Below are 13,811 nucleotides of genomic sequence, written 5' to 3'. Positions count from 1 at the left end.
ATGTCAGGGCAAGGGGCACTCACCATTGTCCCCGGGGCTTCATCCTACAGACGGTGGACGTCAATACACACAGCACTGAAGACCCGAGCACGGAAGCAGGAGTTAGTCACCTTCCTGTCGCTCTCTGTCGCAGGGGTTGATCAGAGTTAGTGCCCGACAAAGTTAGTGCAGATGACAAATGACATCTATGCCATCTGATTTCTGACAGTATTGGTGGTGATTTCCCAAGTCCAAGCTTAGAGCTGAACACCGCTGTCCACCCACGCACCTCTGAGGTTCCCAGGGACCTGGGCCATGCTAACTACCCCTCAGTAAGATAGAGGTGTAGGGCTTCCCTGGTGGCGCAGTGGTTAACGCCTGCCAATGCAGGGGACACGGGTTCAATCCCTGGTCTGGGAAGATCCCATAGACCGAGGAGCAACTAAGCCCGTGTGCTACAACTAATGAGCCCGTGCGCCACAACTACTGAGCCCGTGCGCCACAACTACTGAGCCTGCACTCTAGCGAGCCACAACTACTGAAGCCCATGCACCTAGAGCCCGTGCTCCGCAACAACAGAAGCCACTGCAACGAGAAGCCCGCGCACTGCAACGAAGAGTAGCCCCCGCTCACCATAACTAGAGAAAGCCTGCGCGCAGCAACGAAGACCCAATGCAGCCAAAAAAAAAAAAAAAGAGAGAGAGGTGTGTGTGAGGGGACCCAAGCAGAAGCCCTGATCCCTTCAGGGATGGGGGAGGGACCGTGAAGGCGATGAATCCCAGAGACACTCTGATAAGTAATATGGTTTCACTTCAGGTCATTTCCTGAAAGTCAGATCCACTTTGCACGTGAGGACGAGAGCGGGGAGCTTCAGAATTCACTCTTGGGGCCTCCAAATTAAAAGCCAAATAGGATGTAGCTTTTGCCTGGGCTGCATCTTCATCTGTCACGAGCAGTTATCTTCATCGCCCACCGCTGGGGCCTGCTGCTGTCATTCACCCCTGCCCAGCACCCGCTTTGCTCTCTCCTCCACATGGAGCACCCCAGTGGGGAGAGGGGTCCACTCATGCGCCCAAGATCCCACTGGTTATTCAGACCAGGAGGGAGGTGAGACTGGGGGCCCCAAAGGGAGGACTCACCCAGCTGGGTCTTCAGAGAAACCTGCCACTTCTGGCCCAAACTCCTAGCCAGAGCCTTGCCACTTGGGGCCTGGGTCAGACTCCTGGAGTTTCTCTCTGGGGAAAAGTTGGGGAATTCTCTATAAAGGCCCAGCTATCTTAGAGGAGAGTGGCACAGTCTGATGCCCAGAAACTGCCATCTCCAGGCCCTGGAGGAGAGATGGGAAGGGAGGTGGGAAGGTAGATGGGGCCACAGAGAGGACCCAGAGAGCAAGGGTCTCTGAGTCACACAGTTTTAGTCCCAGCTCAGACCTTTACCTGCTGTATGACCTTGGGCCAATCGCTTCACCTCTCTGAGTTTCAGCTTCTTCAAGTGGGATAGTCTTACCAGCCATGCGCCTCTCAGGACTGTACATTTTAAGGCTCACAAGAAGGCCAAGAGAGCATCATGGAGGCCCCAAAGTGCCATTCCCGTTCAGGGCTATGAGTCAGCGTGTCCTGGAGGAGAGCCTGGGAGCAGTGGGCTCTGCAGTAGGACCACTGAAGTGATGGGGGCCCTTGTTTTCTCCCTGCTCTCCTCCCACAACTGTTTTGGGGAGGGGGCTTGGAAGCTGCTTTGTCTCCCTCGTGAACCAGAACTATCAGACAAATTGACATCATAAAAAAAAAAAGACATTCTGTAATCAGCAGACTTGGGTTAAGATTCATCTCATCACTAGTGTGATCTCTGGTAAATTAGCCTCAGGATTCTCATCTGCGACATGGAAATAACATCTCATTGGGCTAGGGGTGACAAGTGCTTAGGAAAGTACTTTGTTAACCTAGTGAGCTGCACACGTGATCATACAGATTTCTGGGTCCCCTCCTCCCTCCAGCCAGTCACAGGGGTCTCCCCCAGTCCTACTAGCCTTGTTCTGTTGACACCTCTACCCCACCCCACCCCCAGGACATCTGTCAGTGCTGGAGCCTGCCCTAGACATACTACACTTGATTCACTGCAGAATAGGGCTCTTTACCCACTGACTCAAACCATCCCTGGGGTTCCCTCACCCTCTGTGGCTGAGCCAGACCAGGATGACGCTTCCAGCCCTGCTCTCCCACCTAGTGGCCCTGGCCCATCACCTTGGACCCCAGCCCAAGGCATCCAAGGCCTTGAGCCTTGACTTCCCTGCCTTGCTGTGTGAGAATCCCAGGCCCCAAATCCCACGCACTCCAAGTTAGGGTGCCCATCCAAGGCAACCATGCCCTGCACTCAGTAGGTGCTCGGTAAATGTTGTTGGCTGACCAGTTGAGGGCATATTTTTTTGGCCTTTGGTATAACCCTGTTGAGAGCAGTAAGACCGTAGTTGCCTTGATCTTCAGGGACCAGCAAGATTTAGATGTCATTAGGGGTTCAGATGTTAAGATGTGGGGTGGGATGACTCACGATCAGCAAAATAATGATCCTTCTAATGACAAGATGAAGATGGGGATCCTCAGGCCCTGTTTCTCCACCGGGACATGGCAAGTGATATGTTGTCTCCCTTGGATGGAATTTTTTTCATTCATTCATGCCCTCGGCAAATACTCACTGAATCCCTACCGTGTGCCAGCCCAGGGAGGGGGATGTCAGCAGTGGAGCGGAAGGGCACTCGAATAAGGCAACGTGGCTTCCCAGCTGTTAAAATAAGGAAACGTGGCTTCCCAGCTGTTAAAAAGTCAGGACATTTTGCTGGAGGAGAAGGAATGCGAGTGGAGGTGAGGTGGGGAGGTGGGGAGGGCAGGGACGCAGGCGAGGGGCTGGCTCTTTCCAGCAGGCGCAGGGCGGTGTGGCCAGGTGCTGCGGTTGACAGTGAGCGTGAGGGGGGCTTGGCCTGAGCCTCCCTAACCCACCTTCCTCTCCCTTTGCTCACCTTCCACCCTGGCCGTGGTAAGAGGAGGGCTGGTCAGGGGGCCCCTTGGCACCCAGCTCCTGAAACCCAGCGACACTTGCAGGGAGGGTGGGAAAGGACTGGTTTGATCTGAGTTGGCCCCTTCAAGGCCGGGAGATAGGTGGGGGAAGAGGAGGGAATGTAATTAAAACAACAACAAAAAAAACACCTTTGTGACTGAGAGTTCTCAACTGGAACAGCCCGACAGCTGGGCCCAAAGCCAGGAGGTAGGGCTACAGGCAGGTCCCGGGATCTGGTGACCCTTCGGTGCCCTCAGGAAGGTTTTGGGCAGGGGAGGGGGAGACCGCTGCTCCCGTCACGCCCACCCCTCCCCCAGCCAGCCTCCTGAGTTCCACCTTGTCTCTCTTCCTCCAGCCTCCTGTCTCATTAGTCTGGGGTCTCGAGAAGGAGAGGGCCTAGGTATAGAAACTTCCAGAAGGGGAGGGGTGGTGAGCTTTCACTACATGTACCAGCTAGGCCTCAATGCCTACTGCTCCCGACCCCCGCCAGGCAGCCCCAGGCCAGTTCAATGCCAGCGTGAGACACTAAGGAAGCCAGGACAATAAAGCAGGCCCTGTCCCCTGTGACCTCAGCTGGGCACAGGAACTGCTCAAGACTGTGCGATCAGGGCCGTAGTGGCGGCATCTATGGGTGCTGTGCAGGCTCAGAGACGGGAATGGTTCCCTCTGCCTGGAACCAGAGAGAACAGGGGGTATCCAGAAGGGTCTTTATGGTTGAGTAGGAGTTGGTCAGGCAGAGAAGCAGTGGGAGGGCATCCTTTGCAGAGGCAAAGCATGAGCAAAGCATGCAGGGTAAGGGAAGCTGGGTTTGAGAAACTGAGGCCGCTTTGCAGAACCGGATCCGAATGCCCGTGTTTGAAGTTCAGCGCCACTTTCTAGCTGTTTGCTTACCCTCCCTGTACCTCCATGTCCTCATCCGTTACAGGTGTTAATAATGGCTGTGGTGATCATTAATGCTTTTTTTTTTTTTTTTGCGGTACGCGGGCCTCTCGCTGTTGTGGCCTCTCCCGTTGCGGAGCACAGGCTCCGGACGTGCAGGCCCAGCGGCCATGGCTCACGGGCCCAGCCGCTCCGCGGCATGTGGGATCTTCCCGGACCGGGGCACGAACCCGTGTCCCCTGCATCGGCAGGCGGACTCTCAACCGCTGCGCCACCGGGGAAGCCCCATTAATGCTATTTACCACTCTTGGCTCTCACCCCTTCCAGGCACGGGTGGGAGGGATTTTCTGGCCCCGCTGTGGTTAGGTGGGGTCATGTGACTAGTCTAGGCCAATGAGCTAGTGAGCAGAAGTGTCATTTCCAGGCCAGGATGTTTCTCGGTCGGCGGGAGGGCCTCCAGCACCTTCCGGTTTTCTTTCTGGCCCAGTGCAGTGCCCGAAGGGGTTAGAGATGTGACTGCACGATCTGTCTGAATCTCCAAGTCTCTCCGATGAGCAGAGTCCCTGAGCACCCACACTAGACACGTACTTTACTAGACAACCTTGGTTGTTTAAGTCACTGCCACGTGGGAGATGTTTGTCACCACAGGAGAACTTAGCCCGTGCTCACGGAGGGTTGTGACTGGGATGCCATGAGCTAGTACAGGTAAAGCGTGGGACCCATGGCACTGACATTTCACATTCCATACATGTGAGCTGCTCTCATCATTAGTTTTGTTAGGGAGGCGGAGAGGGGTGGCCATGGAAAAGGCTACGATGGGAAGCAGAGCCTGCTCAGGAAGCATCTTGAACACCAGGCTCAGAAGCTCAGGATTGAAGGCAGCAGGGAAGCAATAAAGATTTTTTAAACAGAAGAATGACATGCTTTACAGACAGTTCACTCCAGGACTTGGCAAACAGCAGACATTTAATAAATATTTCTTGAAGGAATGAATGAATGAATGGAGTTTGGAGGAAGAGGGACCAGTGAGGACACAGTCTCAGCAACCAGGTATCCCATGGAGAGGGCTGGACCCAGGGCAGGTGCCATGCAGTTGGGTGGGACCCACAGCCAGGCACCGGGTTTCCGAGCCCACCCTCACTTGCCCACCCCGGGCACCCCCCGGGCAGGCAGCTCCATCGGCACCGATGCTGGTGTGCAGCGCACACCACCACCTCATAACTCACTGTGTCTATGATGAAGCGGAGCGGTTGTTTGGGAAGACAGCCACTCTGGTACCCACCAGCCCCCAGGGCTGATCCGGATGTTTCTCCTCCGCCATCCCCTGGTTACCACGCCAGCTCTGTGTCTCACACCCTGCTCCCCACACCCCCATCAGGGGCACCGCTCTCTCCCCGCATACACAACCCCCCCTCCACCCGCCTCTCCAGTGCTGCAGCCAGAGGAAATTTATTGCAGCCCCAGACTGCTATGGGCAAATACTAATAAAATGCTGTTTTGCTGCAATTTGTTTAATTGGCCACAGAAGAGACGGCTTGAGCATGTGCAGGCTCTGCCTGCGCCCGCCCGCCTGCCTGGCTCACAGATGCTCTCGGCTTCCTGTGCTTTGCCTCCCTGGCTGTGACCACTGGGGATGGGACATTGGGGAAAAGGGGAGCGAGGGAGAGGAGAAGCAGAAGGAGGCCGCTGGACTGGAGAGGGCAGTAAGGAGCCCACTTCCAGATTTTCTTTATTTTTTTATTAAACATCTTTATTGGAGTGTCATTGCTTTACATTGTTGTGTTAGGTTCTGCTGTATAACAAAGTGAGTCAGCTATATATATACATATGTCCCCATATCTCCTCCCTCTTGCGTCTCCCTCCCACCCTCCCTATCCCACCCCTCTAGGTGGTCACAAAGCACCGAGCTGATCGCCCTGTGCCATGTGGCTGCTTCCCACTAGCTATCTATTTCACATTTGGTAGTGTATATATGTCCATGCCACTCTCTCACTTTGTCCCAGCTTACCCTTCCCCTCCCTGTGTCCTCAAGTCCGTTCTCAATGTCTGCGTCTTTATTCCTGTCCTGCCCCTAGGTTCTTCAGAACCTTTTTTTTTTTTTTTTTTTTTTTAGATTCCACATATATATGTTGGCATATGGTATTTGTTTTTCTCTTTCTGACGTACTTCACTCTGTGTGACAGCCTCTAGGTCCATCCATCTCACTACAACTCAATTTCGTTTCTTTTTATGGCTGAGTAATACTGCATTGTATATATGTGCCACATCTTCTTTATCCATTCATCTGTCGATGGACATTTAGGTTGCTTCCATGTTCACTGCAGCTCTATTTACAGTATAGCATTTACATACGGCCTTCAAGTCAGACAGACATGAGATGGAATTCTGGTGGGCAAGTCGCCTAATGGCTCTGAGCTCTGCTTCCCTCGCCTGTGGAATGTGGAGAATTTATCTGAGGAGACAGTGGCCCTGAGATGTCTTTCCCGGAACTCCTTGGGGAAGAGGCAGGGTGGCACAGGGGTTGGAAGGGCACTCCCGGGGCCAGAGGACCAAGCTTGAATGCCAGCTCTTCCCCTGGGAATTCAACTGGATGCTCTTGGGCGAATAACCTCATCTCTCTGTACCTCACTTTCCTTATCTGTAAAATGGGGGTGATGACAAGAGTACCTACCTCAGAGGGGTGTTGTGAGGGTTAAAAATGAGTTAATACCTGCGAAGTGCAGGAAACAGGGCATGGCACACAGGCAGTCCACGTACCCGGGCCACTCAACTGCTCCTGCCCCAGGGTGGTTTCTGTTGTTGCTATGCTGGGCTCTCTGATGGCCGGGGCAGAGGCTTGCCCCTTCCCTGGCATACGTTAGGCAGGCAGGCAGGTGGTCAACACTTGTTGGCTGGTTGGCCAGATGAGTGGCTGTGCGGTGCCCGGCCTGCCAGAGTGGACGGGTTGCAGGATGGCACCCTCCGCCCACCCTCTGCAGCCCTTGGCCCTCCTGGTTCCTTAAGGCCGGTGCTATTTGCAGCACCACGGAAAGCCCGGCCCTGCCCTGCCCTGGGGAGCGGGCCTTTCACAGTGCAGCTCTGACCCAGGTGCTCTGTGCTTCCCCCCCTTCTAGACTCTTCCCACAGCCTCCTCCCTGTACCTCCCAGCCTCTGACTGCTCCCCTACCCGATTCAGGCATCATCTCCAAGCAGGGCTCCACTCCTGTTCTCCGGCCTGTCAAGGCCCTTCCCCAGAAGGTGAGGGCTTTCCCAAAGCAGCCTACATCCCATTGTACAGAAGAGAAAATGGAGGCCCTACAAGGGGGAATGGTACCACCTCTCACAGTCCTGAGTGAAGGCATCCAGCAGAGCCAGGGCTCACGAATACAAGAAGGAAGGAAGGGAGGGGCTTCCCTGGTGGCGCAGTGGTTGAGAGTCCGCCTGCCGATGCAGGGGACACGGGTTCGTGCCCTGGTCCAGGAAGATCCCACATGCCACGGAGCGGCTGGGCCCGTGAGCCATGGCCGCTGAGCCTGCGTGTCCGGAGCCTGTGCTCCGCAACGGGAGAGGCCACAACAGTGAGAGGCCCGTGTACTGCAAAAAAAAAAAAAAAAAAAAAAAAAAAAAGAAGGAAGGGAGGAGGGGACGCCATCAGTCCAGGCCTAGGACTGAACAAATGTGTCTTGTCCCCAGCCAGGAACGTTCCCAGGTTCTCTTCACCCTCATCCAGTCTCGGGCATTAAATGGAGTGGGAGGAAGGCGAGGGCACAGCCTGCCCTCCCCGGCTCTGCAGAGCCCGATGCAGCCAGCTGTGGCAAGCAACAGCTGGATACACACACCAGGATGCACGGTCCCACGCCCTCTGCCAGGCTGGGCAGTTGGAGAGCAGGGGGAGGGCCTGGATCCAGACAGCTGCTGGGGAGGGCAGTGCAGCAGCTCATGAGGCTGGGGGGAGGGTGGAGAGGGGAAGGGGAGGCCTGGGGAGCGCTCAGCCAGCCCCCCCGAGCCCCAGGTCTCCTCCAGGGGCCCCCCGGGACGCAGGCAACCACACCCTGACTCGTGGGTGGATTTAGGGGTTCTGTAGAGGCAGCCCTGACTGGGAACCTCGTTCCCCACTCTCCATCTCTGGGCAGTGGGCTGCGGTGTGGCAGCAGGAGGCTGATAGGAGTTCACAGGACAGGACAGGTCCCAAGCATGAGTGGGGAAGGTAATCTTTAAGAACAACCCAGTTGTAATAGCCAAAAACTGGAAACAACAGAAGAATGAATACATAAATTGTGAAACGGCATATAATACCACACATACATTAAGGAGGATGTATCAACATGGGTGACTCTCAATAGATAATGTTTAGTTTTAAAAAGAAGAAAGTCACAAAAGAATCCGTAAAGTATGATTCTAGTTCAATAATATACAAAATTAAATTGTATATTGTTTAGGATTTGTCCATATGTGATAAAACTATAGAGAAAATGCAGACGAAATTGTAAAAATTGGTCTCCTCTGGAGAGAAAGGTTAATGTGATATGATAGGAACTCAACAAGCTTTGAGAGTTTTGGAAATAAACTCTTCTTCAACTGGTATGTGAGTACAGGGTGATTGTTTTATTATTATTATTATCATCATTCAAAGAGTATATGTATGTTATTTACATGTTCTTTTGTACAAATGATATGCTTCTTTTTAAAAATGAAAGTTAAAGGCTTAAACTGTATATCAGAAATATCACAAACATTAAAAGGTAATTAACAAAGCGGAAAAAAAAAGAAAGAAGAAAAACCCAGGGTGGGCTCCCTGACCTCTGTTCCCTGTACCCTAGAGCTGTCTGCTCAAGTCCCTTTGAGGAGTTAAAAGGATTCAGGAAGAGCGAGGGTGTTGTCAAGCACTTGTTCCTTCACAGGTACTCACTGAGAACCAGCCTCCGTAAATGGGAACACGGGCCTTGGCTTCACGGAGCTCAGAGTCTAATGGAAGAGACAGACAGCAGGCAAGTTCACAGGCAATTCCCAGTCTGTGTTTTAAGGGCCATAATAGGTGTGTGCAAAAGCTTGCGTGGACAAATGGGCACCTAACTGGTAGGGATCCGGGGAGGCTTCCTGGAGGAAGCGACCCCAAACTGAGACCTGGAGGATGAGGAGGTACTCACCATGACAGGAGCCAGGGCAGGGAGGAGTAGTTCTGACAGAGATGGGTATGTGCAAAGGCCCAGGGCAGGGTGAGGGTGACAGTCTGAGGAACCCAGAGTTCAGCGCAGCCAGGAAGGGTGAAAGGTAAGGCTGGAGTGGTGGGCCAGAGCCAGCTCTTGGGGAGTTAAGGCATTTGAACTTCATTTTGAAGGCCTTGGAGGCCCTGGAGGGTTTAAGCAGAGGAAGGACAAGCTCCAGTTTGCATTTGAAGAAGAGGGCTCTGATTGCAACTGGAGGCAGGGAGCCCAGGTAGGAGGCTGCTGCAGTAGTCCAAGATGGCGGCTGGGTCTAAAAGAGCTGCGTAAGATGCAGAATTGGTGGGACCTGGCAATGACTGGTTGGTTGGTGGTTCCAAGGCAGGGAGTCAGGTGTCTGCTTGGCCCAGTCATGGCTGTGGTTTCAGTCACCAAATATGGGACATCAGGGTATGAGCAGCGTTGGCTGATGTGGATGGAGCAGAATCTGGGTTCAACTTTGGTCCTAGAGAATGTGAGGTGCCAGCCCCTCCCACTGTCCCTATCCCCAATGGTTATCCCCTACGGTTCCTCCTTGCCCAGTGCTCCAAGCATCAGATCCAAGTCTGAGCTTTTGCTTACCAAACATCCTCAGCATGTCAGCAGTGCAGGGAAAACACAGAAATATCCAGCCACCTGGTTCTTGCCCTCCAGGCCCTTCCAGTCAGCTGGGGAGGTGGGCCACGTGCACAAATGGCAGCAACACAAGGTCTGGTCTGAGTCAGAACTTTATTGCTGTTGACCAAGGCTGTCTGCAAAGGCAGTAAATGATTAAGGGCCACATGAGTGGTGCAGATGGTAATGACCTCAGCAGGTCAGAGAGGAGGGAAAGCCCTCCTTGTTAAGGCCTTGGGGATGAAGAAAGGCAGGGCTGCTGGATGACTCCGAGCCAGGGGAGCGGGTTCAAAGTCCCAGCTGTGCCCTAACGTGGGTGACTTTGGCCAAAGGGCTGTATCTATCTGGGCCTCTGTTTCCTCATCTGTAAAATGGGAACTAGCAAAAAGTTCAAGCTTTCTATTCCCAGGCCAGTGTGGGATCAACAGGGTTAATGGACCCAAACCATCTCTGGAAATGTTAAGTATCACTCCTTTGCAAAGGGTTGAGGTCCACTCTGCCCTGGTCATGGAGTTTGTTCTGGAGGCCAGTGCTTTTGGAATCAAGCAGACCAGGGTTCAAATCCTGGTTCTGCCATTTTCTGCCTGGGCACCTTTAGGCAAGTGACATACCTGTCCAGGCCTCAGTGTCTGTAAAATGGAACGGATTCTCCTGCATCCAGGGTGAATGAGATCACCATCTATGCCTGGCAAGGGCTCCAGCAGTGACACCAAATCTCTGGGACAAGTTGCCCCAGGGCCCTGGCCACTCTTAACCGCACATCTTCCCAGCCACACAAGAGGTCCTCATCTGCCCCTCCCTCGCCATCCTGCCCAGTGGAGTAGGGACCCCAAGTCCCCAGCAGCTCGAGCCCAGATAACACACACGCCAACAGGGACCCTGTGGAAACTTCCCAGATAAATGCTGCCACCCCAGATAACCGGGGCCTATCAGCCTGTCATCTTGTTTTCCAAACCACGTTGCTGGTGATAAAGGGATTGTGCAGGGCTGCATCTGCCCGGGCCCAGGAGGGGGCTTCTCACAGGGATTTTTTTCTCTCACTCTTATTAACGACAAATGTTTGGCCTCTTCCGGGACAGACCAGTCCTCTGGCAGCCAAAGTCTCCCAGCTCAGCTTCCCCTCCCTCTCCGTCACATCTTCACAAGAGGGAGGGCCATTTGTCCCCTTTGTCATCCTTCCACAGAAGGAGAAGAAGGCAATCAGAGATGGGATTAGGCTGTGGCAAACAGGCAAGTTCTGTTTAGGGGTCTGCGTGAGTGGGGTTTCCTTGTGATAGCGCTTACTATGGATGAGGTATAGCTCATCGGATCCCATGGGAGAGGCCTACTGTCTCCTTTGTTTCCATTTCACAGGTCAGGCAACTGAGGCTCAGGTGACAGACACAACTGATAAATAAATCTGGAAACAAAGGCAAGGGCTGAAGGCTCCAAACCCTGTGTTCTTGCCCTCTGCTCTCTGTTCCCAGAGTCTGCCCTGTGCTTGGCCATTTCTGGGGCATGGAAAGGAAAAGGTGGCTACTCTCCTGGGCACACGCAGAAAAATCTAAGCCACAACTGGAAGCTGGCTTTGGGCCAAGGCTGGGGTGCTGGGCTGGAACCTGGGCCTCATGAAGTCTTGCTGGCCCCCCACCTCTCAGGTCTTCACATCCCAGGGCAGAAACAGCCTTGGAGGTCCACTAGAGCAAGGGTCTCACAGGACAGATGGGGAAATGGAGGCAAAAAGGAGGGATGCGACGTGCCCAGGAGCATCCAGTGAGTGAGTGCTTGGTTTGAAGACTCTGGCTTCACGTGGTCCCAACTCATTGATTTTACAGGTGAGGAAACCGAGGCCCAGAGACAGGGAATGACCTACAAAGGGCTCCGTAGGTAATTAATTAAATCAGAGCTGGGAATCGAATCGATCTGGAGCGCAGGGCCGTTTCCACGCTCCTATGTCAGTCACTCACCACGAGGTGCAGACATTCACACAAAAACATAGCCAGAGGGCCTTCCCTGGTGGCGCAGTGGTTGAGAGTCCGCCTGCCGATGCAGGGGACACGGGTTCGTGCCCCGGTCCGGGAAGATCCCACATGCCGCGGAGCGGCTGGGCCCGTGAGCCATGGCTGCTGAGCCTGTACATCCGGAGCCTGTGCTCCGCAGCGGGAGAGGCTACAACAGTGAGAGGCCTGCGTACCGCAAAAAAAAAAAAAAACCATAGCCAGAGACCCTCATGGATGGAGACTCAGATGCACAAGTAAGGGCCCACCCAGGTGGGCAGGAGACTCACCCAGACTTCCAAGTACACATGCTCAGGCTGACACTCCCATGACACTGTAGGGGACCCACTGTCCGCCTCCCCTGCCCCAGGTCCTGGAGGTGACACTGTTTACTTGTTCTCACTCCACCCCCTCTCACGCCCCACCCCTGACAACCCCCCACCTCCGGAACAGCTCCCAGCCAAGGAGCTCCACGCTGGGCTTAAAAAGGGCACTTAATTTTTCATTCTTAAATGCTGGGATGCTCTTGTCTTCTAGCTTCACCCAAACCCCTTGGTGGAGATGGATGGGGGCGCGGAACACAGTGATCAGAAAGATTAAGCCGGGACTTGTCATTTTTTTATATCACGAAGAGCAGTCAGCCCTACGAGTGATGTCCTCCACCCCGCCAGGCTGAGTCCAGAAACTGTAGTGCCAGTAGTAAAAAAAGACTATAAAAAACACCATCGGAGAAAGGGTAATGATGAAATTTAACTGCTCCCGATCACACACCTGGGGTCTGCTCACCGCGGAACCAGGGGTTCAGTCACATCATCCTTTACCGCTGTGTCCTTGTCTCGGAGTTTAAGGTCCTTCCGCTGAACCAGAACACTGTGTCCACTGCTGGGACCCTGTGGCCCGTCTGCCCCACCCCGCCCTCCCTGGCCAGGAGCGCAGAGCGAGGGAGCGAGCAGGACACACTGGGTCCTGGGAGGCCTTAGGGACCGTTGGGCTGGCAGAGGGGTCATGGGCTGGATGTCCCAGGAGTCCCGCTGAGCTGCAGGTGCTGTTGGAAACTGGTGTGAGGCTAGGCTGTGGTTGGCTCTCCTGTGATTTCCTTCCTTTCTTCTCTCCCTCCTCCCTCTTTCCCCCTTCATCTCACTTTTATGTGCCATCTCACTTTTTTTTTTTTTTTTGCAGTACACAGGCCTCTCGCTGTTGTGGCCTCTCCCGCTGCGGAGCACAGGCTCCGGATGCGCAGGCTCAGCAGCCACGGCTCACGGGCCCAGCCGCTCCGTGGCATGGGGGATCCTCCCGGACTGGGGCATGAACCTGTGTCTCCTGCATCGGCAGGCGGACTCTCAACCACTGCGCCACCAGGGAAGCCCCTGCCATCTCACTTTTATGTGCCAAGTCCTCTGTTACATCCAGCGTGTGTACCGGGGTCTTCCGTTGCTCTTAGGACACAGTCCTCTGCTCACCCAGTTCCCAGCCACCCCCGCTCTGGTTCCTCTTGCCCCACAGCCCTCTGCCACGCTGCCTCTTTATCCCTCCCAAAGCTCTGTTCTAGCAAATCGAAGTTCTTCCAAACAATTTGCTCTTTCCAGCCTCTGAGCTTTCGTGCGTGCCGTTCCCTCTGCCTGGAAAACGCCTTGGTTGACTCCTACTCATCGGCGGGTCCCAGCTGTAACTTCCTCCAGGAAGCCCACCCTGCCGTTCTCCAGGTACACCTTAGGCTTCCTTGCTAAGAGTGCCCTCAGCTGACTGCGCTTCCCTTCCAAGCCTTATATCATCACAGTGTATTGTCATTGTGTGTTTCACTGTAAGGTCTGTGATTCTGGGTCTGAGGATTTCGTGGTGAACAAAACAGACAAGATCTCTGGCCTTCATGGAGCTTCCATGCCCGTGGAGGTGGGTGGAACGGGACCGTCTGTCTTGTTCAAATTTTGTGGACATGTCACTAAAGCCAAAGTTGAGTTTCAGCCTCAAAAGCCCCTGTGAGGGAGGTGGTATCATCCTGCCTGTACAGCCAAGAGCCCTTGGGTCACCTAGCTGGAGAACAGCAGCACTGAGGTTCAAGGCCAGGTCTGACGGGCGCCCGAGCCGCGGGGTCTCCACTGCACGATCTGCCTCCTCTCGCTCGCCCTGCTCGGGC

This window comes from Hyperoodon ampullatus, assembly GCF_949752795.1.
Source record: "Hyperoodon ampullatus genome assembly, chromosome: 19".
Classification (NCBI taxonomy): Eukaryota; Metazoa; Chordata; class Mammalia; order Artiodactyla; family Ziphiidae; genus Hyperoodon; species Hyperoodon ampullatus.
The sequence above is the reverse complement of the archived record's forward strand: the minus strand, read 5'-3'. Positions refer to the sequence as shown.